At 44.3% G+C, this 12,798-nt stretch overlaps 1 protein-coding gene across 3 annotated transcripts in view; it reads right to left on the bottom strand.

Annotated features, from left to right (window-relative positions):
• The window catches only part of LOC143776449 (E3 ubiquitin-protein ligase RNF14-like), a 60,448-nt gene extending 53,384 nt beyond the window's left edge, over positions 1-7,064 (bottom strand). Inside the window, exon 1 of one of the 3 annotated variants that reach the window (XM_077265858.1) lies at positions 6,897-7,064. The gene's annotated coding sequence lies outside the window, so the exon portion shown is untranslated. Of the gene's footprint in view, positions 1-5,777; positions 5,874-6,896 lie in introns of those variants that run through there. The other 2 variants (XM_077265860.1, XM_077265859.1) reach the window with 2 other exon arrangements.
• Positions 7,065-12,798: the final 5,734 nt, after the last annotated feature.

Below are 12,798 nucleotides of genomic sequence, written 5' to 3' on the forward strand. Positions count from 1 at the left end.
AATTTCCATTTATCCACTAAAATGTTGCTTTGGCATCAAGTTTTAAATTTTCAAAAGGGATGGTCGGCGAAAATGGACCATACAATTTGGTACGTAATTTCTTCTGAGTACGCCAATACCCAATATGTGGTTGAAAACTCCCCACAAGAGAGCCCATTTTACAAACTACACCTCTCAATGAATTGATCTAGGGGTGCAGTGAGCATATTAACACGACATGTGCCTCACAGAATTTTATACTATTGGGCGGTGAAGAAAGAATTACATTTTTACCACTAAAATGTTTTTTTAGCTCCAAGTTTTTAATTTTATAAGGTCTAATAGGAAAAAATGGTCCTCACGGTTGTGTTGTGCAATTTCTCCTGATTGCGCCTATAGCCTACATGTATTCAATAAATGATTTAGGTTGCAAAAAATATATATGTGTTTATTACATGTGCAGAAAAAACACCACAGAGAATGGAATACAGAGTTGGAATACTGTAGGTAAGGTTACATTTCGACCCTTCCTGGGTCTTTGTCAAACCTCACAAAGAAAAAAAGACTTGTCTGGAGAGACATATAGCATTAAAAAAATGGATACTGCCGAGTCATAGGACAGACAGACTCCACAGTGTTTCCACCTCCTTATAAGGAATCATCCACCGAGGGTTCTGTCTGAATCACGATTTCAGAGATTTACATGGAAACCCCAGTGTAAGCGCTCAGTGTAGAGTGCAAGATGAATGTGAGCCGAGCCTTAGGCCGGTTTCACACGTCAGTGGCTCCGGTACGTGAGGTGACAGTTTCCTCCCGTACCGGAGACACTGACACACGTAGACACATAAAAATCAATGCATCTGTTCAGATGTCATTGATTTTTTGCGGACTGTGTCTCCGTGTGCCAAACACGGAGACATGTCAGTGTTCGTGGGAGCGCACGTATTACACGGACCCAATAGAGTCAATGGGTCCGTGTAAAACACGGACCTCACACGGACATTCTCCGTCTGGGGTCCGTGTGCGTGCAGGAGACAGCGCTACAGTAAGCGCTGTCCCCCCCACATGGTGCTGAAGCCGCGATTCATATGTTCCCTGCAGCAGCGTTTGCTGCAGAGAAAATATGAATAATAGTGTTTAAAATAAAGATCTATCTGTCCGCCGCCCCCCCACCCCCTGTGCGCCCCCCCCGCTGTTCTGAAAATACTCACCCGCTCCCACGTTGGCTGTCACTCCTTCCTCTCTGCCCCACGCCTCCTACTGTATACGGTCACGTGGGGCCGATCATTTACAATCATGAATAGTCGGCTCCGCCCCTATGGGAGGTGGAGCCACATATTCATGACTGTAAATGATCGGCCCCACGTGACCGCATACACTAGAAGCCGCGGCCAGACCAGGAAGCAGCAAGGGAGCGGGTAAGTATTTTCTGAACAGCGGGGGGGGGGGGCGCACAGGGGGTGGGGGGCCTGCGGACACATAGATCTTTATTTTAAACACTATGATTCATATTTTCTCTGCAGAAAACGCTGCTGCAGGGAACATATGAATCGCGGATTCAGCAAGATGCAGAGTGGGTACCACACGCTCCGTGTGGTACCCACTCGCCATACGGGCGGCACACGTGTGCCGCACGTATGGCCTACGTGAGTTCCCAGGCACACGGACACGGATAACTCCGGTACCGATTTATTCCGGTACCGGAATTATCTGGACGTGTGGGACAGCCCTTACTGCGATCATTTGGGAGGCAGAATGATCAAATCAGCAGCACGTGAGGAATTGGTTTTGTTTATTTTTTACGCAGGTACTCGTGCAGTATAAGTGAATAGATGACTTAATTCTTCGGGTCAGTGCGATTACAGCAATACCAGATTTATATTTTTTTTATGTTTGGCTGCTGTCACACACTAAAAAATACTATTTTGAGAGCTATAATTTTTCTTTATTTCTGCCAACAGACTCATGTGAGGGCTTGTTTTTTGTGGGACAAGTTGACATTTTTATTTGTACTATTTTTATTTATAATTTATTTCTACATTTTTTGATTGCTTTCTATTCCAATTTTTGGGAGGCAGAATGAACAAAAATCCAGCAATTCCGGTGTTGTGGTTTGTCTTTGTTTTCTATGCTGCCCACTGTGTGGTAAAATTGATAAGGCAGGTTTATTCTTAGGCTCAGTACGAGTACAGCGATTCCACATTGATATATATATTTTTTGCTTTGCTGCTTTTACAAAATGAAAACTATTTTATAGAAAAAAATAATGTTTTTGCATCGCTATATGCTGAGTGCTATAACTTTTTACTTCTTCACTGTATGGCTTTTTTTTACCAGACAAGATGGCATTTTCAGCTATACCATTTTATTTCCATTCGACCTTTTGATCGCACTTTATTCCATTTTGTGTTCGGCAGCATGATGAAAAATCATAGCATTTGGCCACATTTTTTATTTAACTTTTTTAAGGTGTTCACTGATGGGGTTAATTAGTGTGACAGTTTTATAGGTTGGGTCGATATGGATGTGGCTATACAATATGTATGTTTTTTTTACATAAATTTGTGTATTTATTGGTAAATTTTGTATAATTCTTTTGTTCTTTATTTTGTGATTTTTGAAAAAATATTTTTACAATTTTTAAAAAAACTTTATTTTTACTTTTTTACTTAGTCCCTCTATGAGACTTTAACTTGTATTACTCTGATCGCTGGTATAATGTATTTCAGTGCACCAGCAGGCTGATCAGAAGGTTGTCATGACGACCTTGGGTTGCCATGTCAACTATCGGGCCCTCATCATGATGTCTAAGGCTGGGGTCACACTTGGCGTAAGACAATACGCCACGTATTATACGTCCGTACTACGGCCGTAATACGGAGAAATGTTCCCAAAATATTGATCCGTAGTCAGGGTGTGTCAGCGTATTTTGCGCATGGCATCCTCCGTATGTAATCCGTATGGCATCCGTACTGCGAGATTTTCGCGCAGGCTTGCCAAACCGACATCTAATGGATTTATGTGCTCAAATGTTCGGTAAAACATATATACAGTATATATATATATATGTCATTGAGACACATATATATATATTCTGTATTTAGATGTCATTCAGCGCGATATCTGTGAACAGCCGGTAATTCAATTGCCGGCTTTTCATTTCTCCTGCCCAAACCCGACAGGATATGAGACATGGTTTACATATAGTAAACCATCTCATATCCCCATTTTTTTTGCATATTCCACACTACTAATGTTAGTAGTGTGTATGTGCAAAATTTCAGCGCTGTAGCTGCTAAAATAAAGGGTTAAATAGCGGAAAAAATTGGCGTGGGCTCCCGCGCAATTTTCTCCGCCAGAATGGTAAAGCCAGTGACTGAGGGCAGATATTAATAGCCAGGAGAGGGTCCATGGTTATTGGCCCCCCCTGGCTACAAACATCTGCCCCCAGCCACCCCAGAAAAGGCACATCTGGAAGATGCGCCTATTCTGGCACTTGGCCACTCTCTTCCCACTCCCTGTAGTGGTGGGATATGGGGTAATGAAGGGTTAATGCCACCTTGCTATTGTAAGGTGACATTAAGCCAGATTAATAATGGAGAGGTGTCAATTATGACACCTATCCATTATTAATCCAATTGTATGAAAGGGTTAAAAAACACACACACACATGATTTAAAAGTATTTTAATGAAATAAACACAGCGGTTGTTTTAATAATTTATTGCTCTCTCAATCCATCAGCAACACCCTCGCTTGGCAAAATAATAAACGCACAAGATACATACCCTCAGCTGAACCGTCACGTCCCCCGAAGTAATCCATCTGAAGGGGTTAAAATATTTTACAGGCAGGAGCCCTGCAAATGCAGCTGTGCTCCGTGCCTGTAATCCCCGGCGAATGAATGAAATGTAGGTCATTGACCTACATTTCCTTCAGTCGCGGTGATGCGCCCCCTGGTGGATGTCCTCATATGACCTGGAGAGTGGGAAAAAGTTCCCAGGCTGCAGTTCATGAGAACATCCAGCAGGGGCGCATCACCGCGACTGAATGTAAGTATAGATCACTCTGCTTTCCTTTCAGCACCCGGGGATTACAGGCACGAGCGAGTGGTTTATCGCAGCTCGTGCCTGTAATATTAGTTAACCCCTTCAGATGGATTACCTCGTTGGACGTGACAGTTCAGCTGAGGGTATGTATCTTGTGCGTTCGTTTATTATTTTGCCAAGCGAGGGTGTTGCTGATGGATTGAGAGAGCAATAAATTATTAAAACAACCGCTGTGTTTATTTCATTAAAATACTTTTAAATCATGTGTGTGTGTGTGTGTTTTTTAACCCTTTCATACAATTGGATTAATAATGGATAGGTGTCATAATTGACGCCTCTCCATTATTAATCTGGCTTAATGTCACCTTACAATAGCAAGGTGGCATTAACCCTTCATTACCCCATATCCCACCACTACAGGGAGTGGGAAGAGAGTGGCCAAGTGCCAGAATAGGCGCATCTTCCAGATGTGCCTTTTCTGGGGTGGCTGGGGGCAGATGTTTTTAGCCACGGGGGGGCCAATAACCATGGACCCTCTCTAGGCTATTAATATCTGCCCTCAGTCACTGGCTTTACCATTCTGGCGGAGAAAATTGCGCGGGAGCCCACGCCAATTTTTTCCGCCATTTAACCCTTTATTTTAGCAGCTACAGCGCTGAAATTTTGCACATACACACTACTAACATTAGTAGTGTGGAATATGCAAAAAAAATGGGGATATGAGATGGTTTACTATATGTAAACCATGTCTCATATCCTGTCGGGTTTGTGCAGGAGAAATGAGAAGCCGGCAATTGAATTACCGACTTTTCACTAACACCGCTGCGTATTTCTCGCAAGTCACACTGCTGGTCCGTGTGGAATCCGTATTTTTCTCGCCCCCATAGACTTTCATTGGCGATTTTTTTTTGCGCAATACGCTGACAAACGCAGCATGCTGCGATTTTGTACGGCCGTAGAAAGCCGTATAATACTGAACCGTAATATACGGCTAATAGGAGCAGCCCCATTGAGAATAATTGTGCCGTATGTAATGCGAGTTTTACGGACGTAGTTTCTGCGCTCTTACGTCCGTAAAACACGCATGTGTGACCCCGGCCTAAAGGGCGCCAAACAGAAGGGAGAGGGCGAATCCTCCATCTGCCAGCATTCTAAATGCTGTGATCGATATCAATTGTGGCATTCAGGGGGTTAAATGGCCCTGGGCGATGAGGGCACCATTCCTGACAGTGATAGCTGGGTCTCGGCTATAACTTAAGCAGAGCTCCCGGTGGCGATCTTGGGGGCACAGCTCCTGTGCCCCACACGCCCCACACGATTGCCATGACGTACCCATACGTAAAAGGTCTGAAACTCCTATCTGACCATGACATATGGGTACGTACATCAAAGGTTGTGAAGGTGTTAAAGGAGTGGTCCGAAACTAAAATTGTAATCCTAAATCTCTATTTAATGTCGTGATCTAATATTTTTTTCTAATATACTTTAATTAAAAATTCTCTATCATTCCCTTACTAATCTATCTAGCTGCTTTATTTTTTTGACTACTTCCTGTGTTATGGTGTTTCATTTGAGTATCCAAGTGCATGTTGGGATACTCAAACGAGTCATCAGGCACAGCCTCTGCCCCACCCTGAAATGAAGCGACACCAGTGACATCCATTTCAGGGACTAGTTTCAGGGCCTGGGCTAGTCTCTACTCTACTGAGCATGCATCAGTTGTCAATTCCGAAAAAATGATGTCACTTACTGGGGCGGTGCCGGACTCTCCTCGCTCGTGCTTTCGTTACAATTCACACCGACAAGAGCGCTCCGTTGGTGACTCATCAACACTTCTCATCAGAGCCGGCAAGAGAGTACATTTGTCTCTGAGAACAACAATACACAGTGACAAAATCCTACTGAGCATCCGTCAGAATTGACAACCGATGCATGCTCAGTAGAGTAGGGACTAGCCCAGCCACAGAAACAGACATCATTGTTTTGTTTCAGTGACCGCAGCCTCTGCCCCCTGATAGTGACTCGTTTGAGTTTCCCAGCATGCACTGTGATTCTCTAACAAAGCATCATCACACAGGTAATAGTGAAAAAGATAATAATAAAGCAGTTAGAATAATAAGGGAGCGATAGGGAATTTTTAATTAAAGTATATTAGAAAAAAGATTAGATTATGAAATTAAATATAGAGATTTAGGATTAAAATACATTTCTGTTTCAGGCCACCCGTTTACGTTAGTGGGAGTAATATGAAAAAATGTTGAAAAGTTCACGGCTATGAATACTTTTTCGAGGCACTGTATAAACAGGCAGACTTGTAACAAAAGGCACTCAGCCCGGTGACGCAGCATTTCCGTCCACTGAAGCCGACAGTGAATAGTAATGGACTTGGAATGTGTCATTGGGGATTTCCAGACTTGCGTAATAGATGAATCATTCTGTGATGGAAATTTCTGTAAAACGTTCTCATCGATGTTTACGTCACTTTACAAAAAAATCAATTTGGTGCAGAGTGCAAATTATACGTGGTGCATTTACTTGTGTGCTACGTCCTGGCGTTTGCATGTGTATGTCTGTAGAAAGCTTACAGAAAATAATAAACACCGCAATCTGTTCTGCCCCTTTCATACCTTATTTATGTTATGTACGAAAAGATATGGTGAATTATACGAAGCCTTAATCATGTTCTGAAAGCTAAGCAGCAGCAGAAGTCTCTCATGTCCTGATAGTTTGTTATGAAGTATCTGTCTATTAATGTTTAAGATCCTCAATATGGCGAGGAACCTAAATACAATGTACATAAAAAGTCCATATCCTACTCATCAATGACCTCCAGAGACCCCCACAAAGAGTAACATCTCCAGGTACTTACGTTCTTTATTGATGCCCACGTAGGTACTGGATTTTGCTTTAACCACTCGCACAATGTCTTAAAGAATACGTGTGTCTGAATAGAGAGGCAGACTCTGGGTCTGTGCAGTACTTGGAAGAAGAGGAGGCTTTAAGATGGAGAATAATGCAGTCCCAGCCCAACTAAAGCATCTGACCAAAGGCTGTCTCAGGCTTAAAGTGACAGTGCTGTGTAATATAATATAACACATGAGCTCATCTGCACACACGTCACTGGCTGCTTTACCTGTTTACTCAGGCGCACATAATGTGGACAGTTGGCAGGGAGGGGCAGTATCCCGTCACAGAGACATTATACGCTCCTAGATTAACTGCGGGAGAATGTTCTGTTCACACAGCCATATTTGATTTTCAGTGCCTGTCTTTCTGTATGTTCACTGATTTATCAGGAAGTATTCTTATAATACACATTTATCCTTTAAGGCAAGGCTAAACATAGTGGCCATGTCACAAATAGCTGCTGTATTTTTTAGTTGTTTAAAAAGCAGTCGTTTGATTTTGCAGACAAACTGCTACTTCATGCGCAAAACTATGTGGTAATGACAATCGGCTTGAAAAATTGGGCAATTATTTTGCAAGCAATTAAAAGACTACATAGCTGCAACATGTCTACTTAGTTTGGCCTTACTGATAGGTTTTATTCACACAGCTATATCACAGTCCTATAACATGGTGCAGGGCAGGAGTCATGGACGAGGGAAGCATCATCCACGCTCCACCACGCTACACGAAAATGGGGGTCCTGGCTAGGTGTGTGCTGATGCTACCTTGGCGGTATGCCTCTGCAGACTGCACACTGCCATTGATCTTGGCAAGCCAGGACCAGATGAGGAAAAACAGAAGGAGCGAAGTCTTTAAAGGGATTGGTGAATAATGAAAGTTCGTGACGCCACCTGTGGTATTCAGTCAGGGATGGCCATCGCTGCTTAAAGGGGTCCGCTGGGGTGATGTTATGGCAGCTGGGATGGTATGGCTTCCCAGAGGTGAAGCTGGGTCCCCAGGGCTCCCGATGTAGTAAGGACAGGTGGTAGGTGGTGTAGAAAGAAACGGAGGACATGGGGTTGCAGTCTCTTTACCTCTTTACTGTGTGATTTAGGCAGCCACAGTCCAAGGTACCGGATCACAGGTGCTGGTGGTGGTCCGGCTGGCTTGGAAGCGGCTCAGGAATCCCCCTAACCAGGAGGAGTTGTAAGCCTTCCTTCTAGCGCTGTGTTGTTGTAGTCCCTTGCTGCCTTAGGCCTCACACAAGGTCCTCACGTTCTCTCTGTCCCCCTTTAGGTAGGACACTAACCCGTACGACAGGTGACTCAAGCCTTTTTACAGGATCTCTATCACAACCCGGGCTCTATCTGCTACTGTGTTAATGGTGGACAGGTAACTTGAAATCTAGCTGTCCGCCGGTTTCTGCCGTGGGGCATGAAGTTACCCAAACATCGGTCTTCTGGCTACCGGTATCTGCATTCGGCATGGAGTAAGTTCAGATGCAACTTCTCTCTCCAGCTCTTCACTTCGCCTTTGCTCCTTCCTCCTTTCAGTCTCTTTACAAGTTGCTCTGCTCTCTTTTTCCTTCCCAGGAGCTGCAGAATCACTCGTCTGCACGGCCCCAGTTTTCCTTTCTCACTCCTCGCTCTCCTCACACCAACTGTCTAACTCCAACTGCCTAACAACTGACTCCTCCTCCCGACCAGAGAGAGCAGCTCCCCTGAAGTCAGGTGTAGAGCTCCCTCTTCTGGCCTGGAGTCAGAACGGTGTTGTATGTGCTGAATACCTGTTAAAGGAGATCCTTCTTGGTTTCCAAGCATGACATCACACTCCCTGTGAGGAAACCAATGCCACTGTAACTGCTGGTTACCTGGGGTGTTACATAGACCATAGGTCTTCCAGTTCTCAACGCTGAACTCAAACTGCTAACAAACTGGATATTACAAACTTGTGTGCCCATGTAACGCCTCCCATTCAGGACTGCTCCCCAACTGACAACCCTGTCTGCTGCTAACTCACTGTTACTGGGCAGAAAATAGACAAACAACATTTCAAAACATCACAATGCATTATATAACTCTCAAATCTTCAAGGGGAAGTGTGGGCCACTAGCGTTTTATTTGTGGGTGCAATACTATTAAAAATAAAGATGATTGTATCTGCACAGGAAAAGCAGATGGAGTGTTTGTTGGATAATGATATGTGCTGTTAATGCTCTTCTGCTTTATTTATGCAGGTGCCACTAAGTTTGTACCCATGTGGTTGGGTACCCATGTGATCAGGTGAGAGTCAGAGTCAGGACTTGTGCTGTTGAGAGTCTCCATAGAAGTGATGATGCATGATTGAGAGAGCATGATTGTTGTAGAGAAGTTACACAGAGAGTAAATCATATAGAGACTCAAGGAAGATGTTTTTGAGACGTAGACTAGAAGTATCTGCCAGCCGCATTGAGGGGACATCTTGACTAAGAAGTGTGCACAACATGAGGAAAGACAATTGTGCTGTGTTTTGGCACCTCTGAGAATCAAGCAGCGAGAGTGTACCTGAGGAGAGCTTCTGTAAGCTTGCCAGCATGAAGTCAGGGTAGCCTGGAAAGAGCTGTAGCTTTGGACAGTGATGTACATAGAAATCATGGGCCCCTCCCCCCTAAAAAATATATTCGGCGGGGTCAAAGAATCTCACAACTTTGCAGCCTTTACAAAGTAATATTCCTCCTACAGAAGCCCTTGATTCCCCTTTCATTGCACGCATAGAGTATGATAACAACAAAAGAGCCCCACAAACACTGTATTATACCCACACAGTAAATTCCTCCACAGTACCCTCCGCACAAACAGTATGGTGATCCTACTGTACCCCACCTCAATTTCCCCAGCCAAGTCCTCCATACAGTTTACCCCTATATTTGCGATATAATAATAATAATAATTTTTATTTATATAGCGCCAACATATTCCGCAGCGCTTTACAACTTATAGAGGGGACTTGTACAGACAATAGACATTCATGGGCGGACATACCGCCGGTTCAGCCGGTGCGGCTGCACAGGGGCCCTGAAGGAGAGGGGGCCCAATCAGCTGTTGAAGTGTTTTGTTCTTTCATAGAGCCAGCGGCAGCATCTCCACTAAGTGGAGAGGAAGGGGGCCGCTACCGGAGTCATTTGCCATCAGAGAGGGCCCTGCACGCTGCAGTAGACGCTGTATGGGGCCCCCTTCCTCTCCTCTTGATGCTGCTGCTGGCTCTATGAGGCAGGAGAATCACAGCATCGCTTCCCAGTTCCACATGCAGGGGCGTGGCTAGGCAGCATATACATTTTAAATAAAGTTTGTTTCGATTGCAAACTTCAGCCTCTCAGTGAGTGGCTGAGTGCACCCCCGCTGCCCTGGTCTGCACCTGACCCTGCTCCTCCTCTGGGTCCTCTGCTTGCCACAGGTCTCCTGCAGCCTCTGTGTTCCAGATCTCAGGGCCTCTTCTTCCAGAGCACAAGGTGAGGGATGGCCGGGAGTTCTCACTGCTGCTGGTTAGTATCCCCCGAGCAGCGGTGTCAGGAGGCACCATGTCCATGATGACGGCAGTGACTGACTGTGTGCGAGCAGCGGTGTCAGGAGGCACCGTGTCCATGATGACGGCAGTGACTGACTGTGTGCTCGGTGCTTCCTGGTCGGTGCAGTGAGTGGCTGAGAAACCGGATCCTGCACCGATCAGATAGCAGGGAGCTGCTGCATCACAGGCACTAATTCACTGCTTGTAATCACTGACCCCAGACACCTCCTGCCATCACTGCAGCGATAGCTCCAGGCTCAGAGTGGCTCCTGTCCCCATCCTTCCTCCGATGCAGCATTTGTATTGCTTCACATAATATATACCGTATATAGAATTCTACTGTATCTGCACATACCTTTAGCCTCCTCCAACAGAAAAAAAGCTTGAGGGTATGTGCACACGCTGCGGATTTTGCTGCGGATCCGCAGCGGATTTGACGCTGCGGATCCGCAGCAGTTTTCCCAAAGTTTACAGTACCATGTAAACCTATGGGGAAAAAAAACCGCTGTGCACATGCTGCAGAAAATTCCGCACAGAAACACAGCGGATTATTTTCCTCAGCATGTCACTTCTTTCTGCGGATTCCACAGCGGTTTTCAACCTGCACCAATAGGAAAGTGCAGTTGAAAACCCGCAGAGGAATCCGCAGAAGAAACCGCGATAAAATCCGCAGTGAAAACCGCAGTGGTTTTGCACTGCGGATTTTCCAAATCCGCTGCGGAAAAATCCGCAGCAGAATCCGCAACGTGTGCACTTACCCTTATCATGCTCCATCAGTTATCATTTCAGTGTATAACTAACAAAACAGGGCAGTATGAAATAAAGACCTGGGCACTATAAATAACAATGCTGTTGAGTCCTTCTTCCGTCCCTGGCTTCCTGGATTGAGGGATCCAAGTAAATGACACGCAGCACAAAGGTTGTGTGGTCATAAACAGGGGTAGCCCTGGAGCACGCCTCCCTCACTGGGCGCTCCCCCTTCTTTATATAGTAAAAAAAGTTAGGCATTTTACAGACATGCGCACAAGCGCTCATATTTCACAATCACTTACAAAGCAAATCTATTCTAGTGAAAAGTTACAATATCTGGTATGTGGATGAAAGGCTACAATTTCAAGGAGAAATGCGCGCGTGATTACTTTCCATAAAAGAAAATGTCAAGTTTGCTCAATTTTCCTGTTGTAAACCAGATTTCTCAGGAGGAAGACAAGATGGATTCTTTGGTTCTGATCTCCACAATTCCCCCCTTTGACATATTCTTTTATAATCTATCACAAATTCTTGCATAAAGTCTATGCATTTTCTTCTTTATACAGCAGTATACTAAAATATAAAAACAAAAATTAGTTCGGCAATAATTAGAATCACTAAAAGATAACATAAAAACTTTATACTCTTGCATCTATTACACAAAATTTATCGGTGCATACTGAGATACCCTTGAGCACAATCTTGAATAATACATATATGATTACAATAATCATAACTATATGTATAATGCTCTGCATAATCCCAGCAACCCACCCACCAATCCCTCTGAACCAGTTGGCTGGGTTGAGAAAAGAAAAGGTATCTGACCACCAGCTATCCTTATTCTGGTCATTGTCTTTGTCATACTGATCTCTGAGTCGTTGTACGTCCTTTAATTTAAATGTCATACTCATAGTACTATTCGGGTCTATATAATGACAGCAGGTGGGTCCAATGATTTGACACATACCCCCTTGTGAGGCAGTTAGGTAATCTAATACCAGGGTATGTTGGTTGACGACTATTATAAGCTGATTCTGTACAGCTATACTAGTGTTTAGTATATCCAATATATCCCAGATCTGATCATCTAGATAATCTGTGGCTCTAACTAATTTATCCCACATTTGTGTTAACATAGGATAAATAAAAATGGTACTAACAATTTTGTTAGGAATTCCCATTTGTACTATATGTGGCCTCCCCGAGGGGCGTGGTGAGTTATCTGCAGCTCTTTTATACAGTGTGTGCTTGGGCACGGCTTGCATATTTACTTGTTTATTTGAAATTATGAAAGTAGCCGGGGTTAGGCGTCCTAATGTACAAGTACCCTTTATACCTACGGGAAGCCATTTATATGCTCCTTCTCCGCATATCCAAAATGTACCCTCAGGCAGATCCCATAGAGCTGAGTGCTGCAATACCAATCTGTGAGCCAAATCCACAAAACTAGATACATTCTGAAGCATACACCAAGAGGGTTTTTGTCCCAAGGGGCTACAGTACCCGGCTGCGGGATTCCCACATACAGGCATTCCGTTGACATACTCATCGGATTCATTACAAACCAGGTTCCCTGGCTTACTTGT

The sequence above is a fragment of the Ranitomeya variabilis genome, chromosome 5 (assembly GCF_051348905.1).
Source record: "Ranitomeya variabilis isolate aRanVar5 chromosome 5, aRanVar5.hap1, whole genome shotgun sequence".
NCBI classification, from domain to species: domain Eukaryota; kingdom Metazoa; phylum Chordata; class Amphibia; order Anura; family Dendrobatidae; genus Ranitomeya; species Ranitomeya variabilis.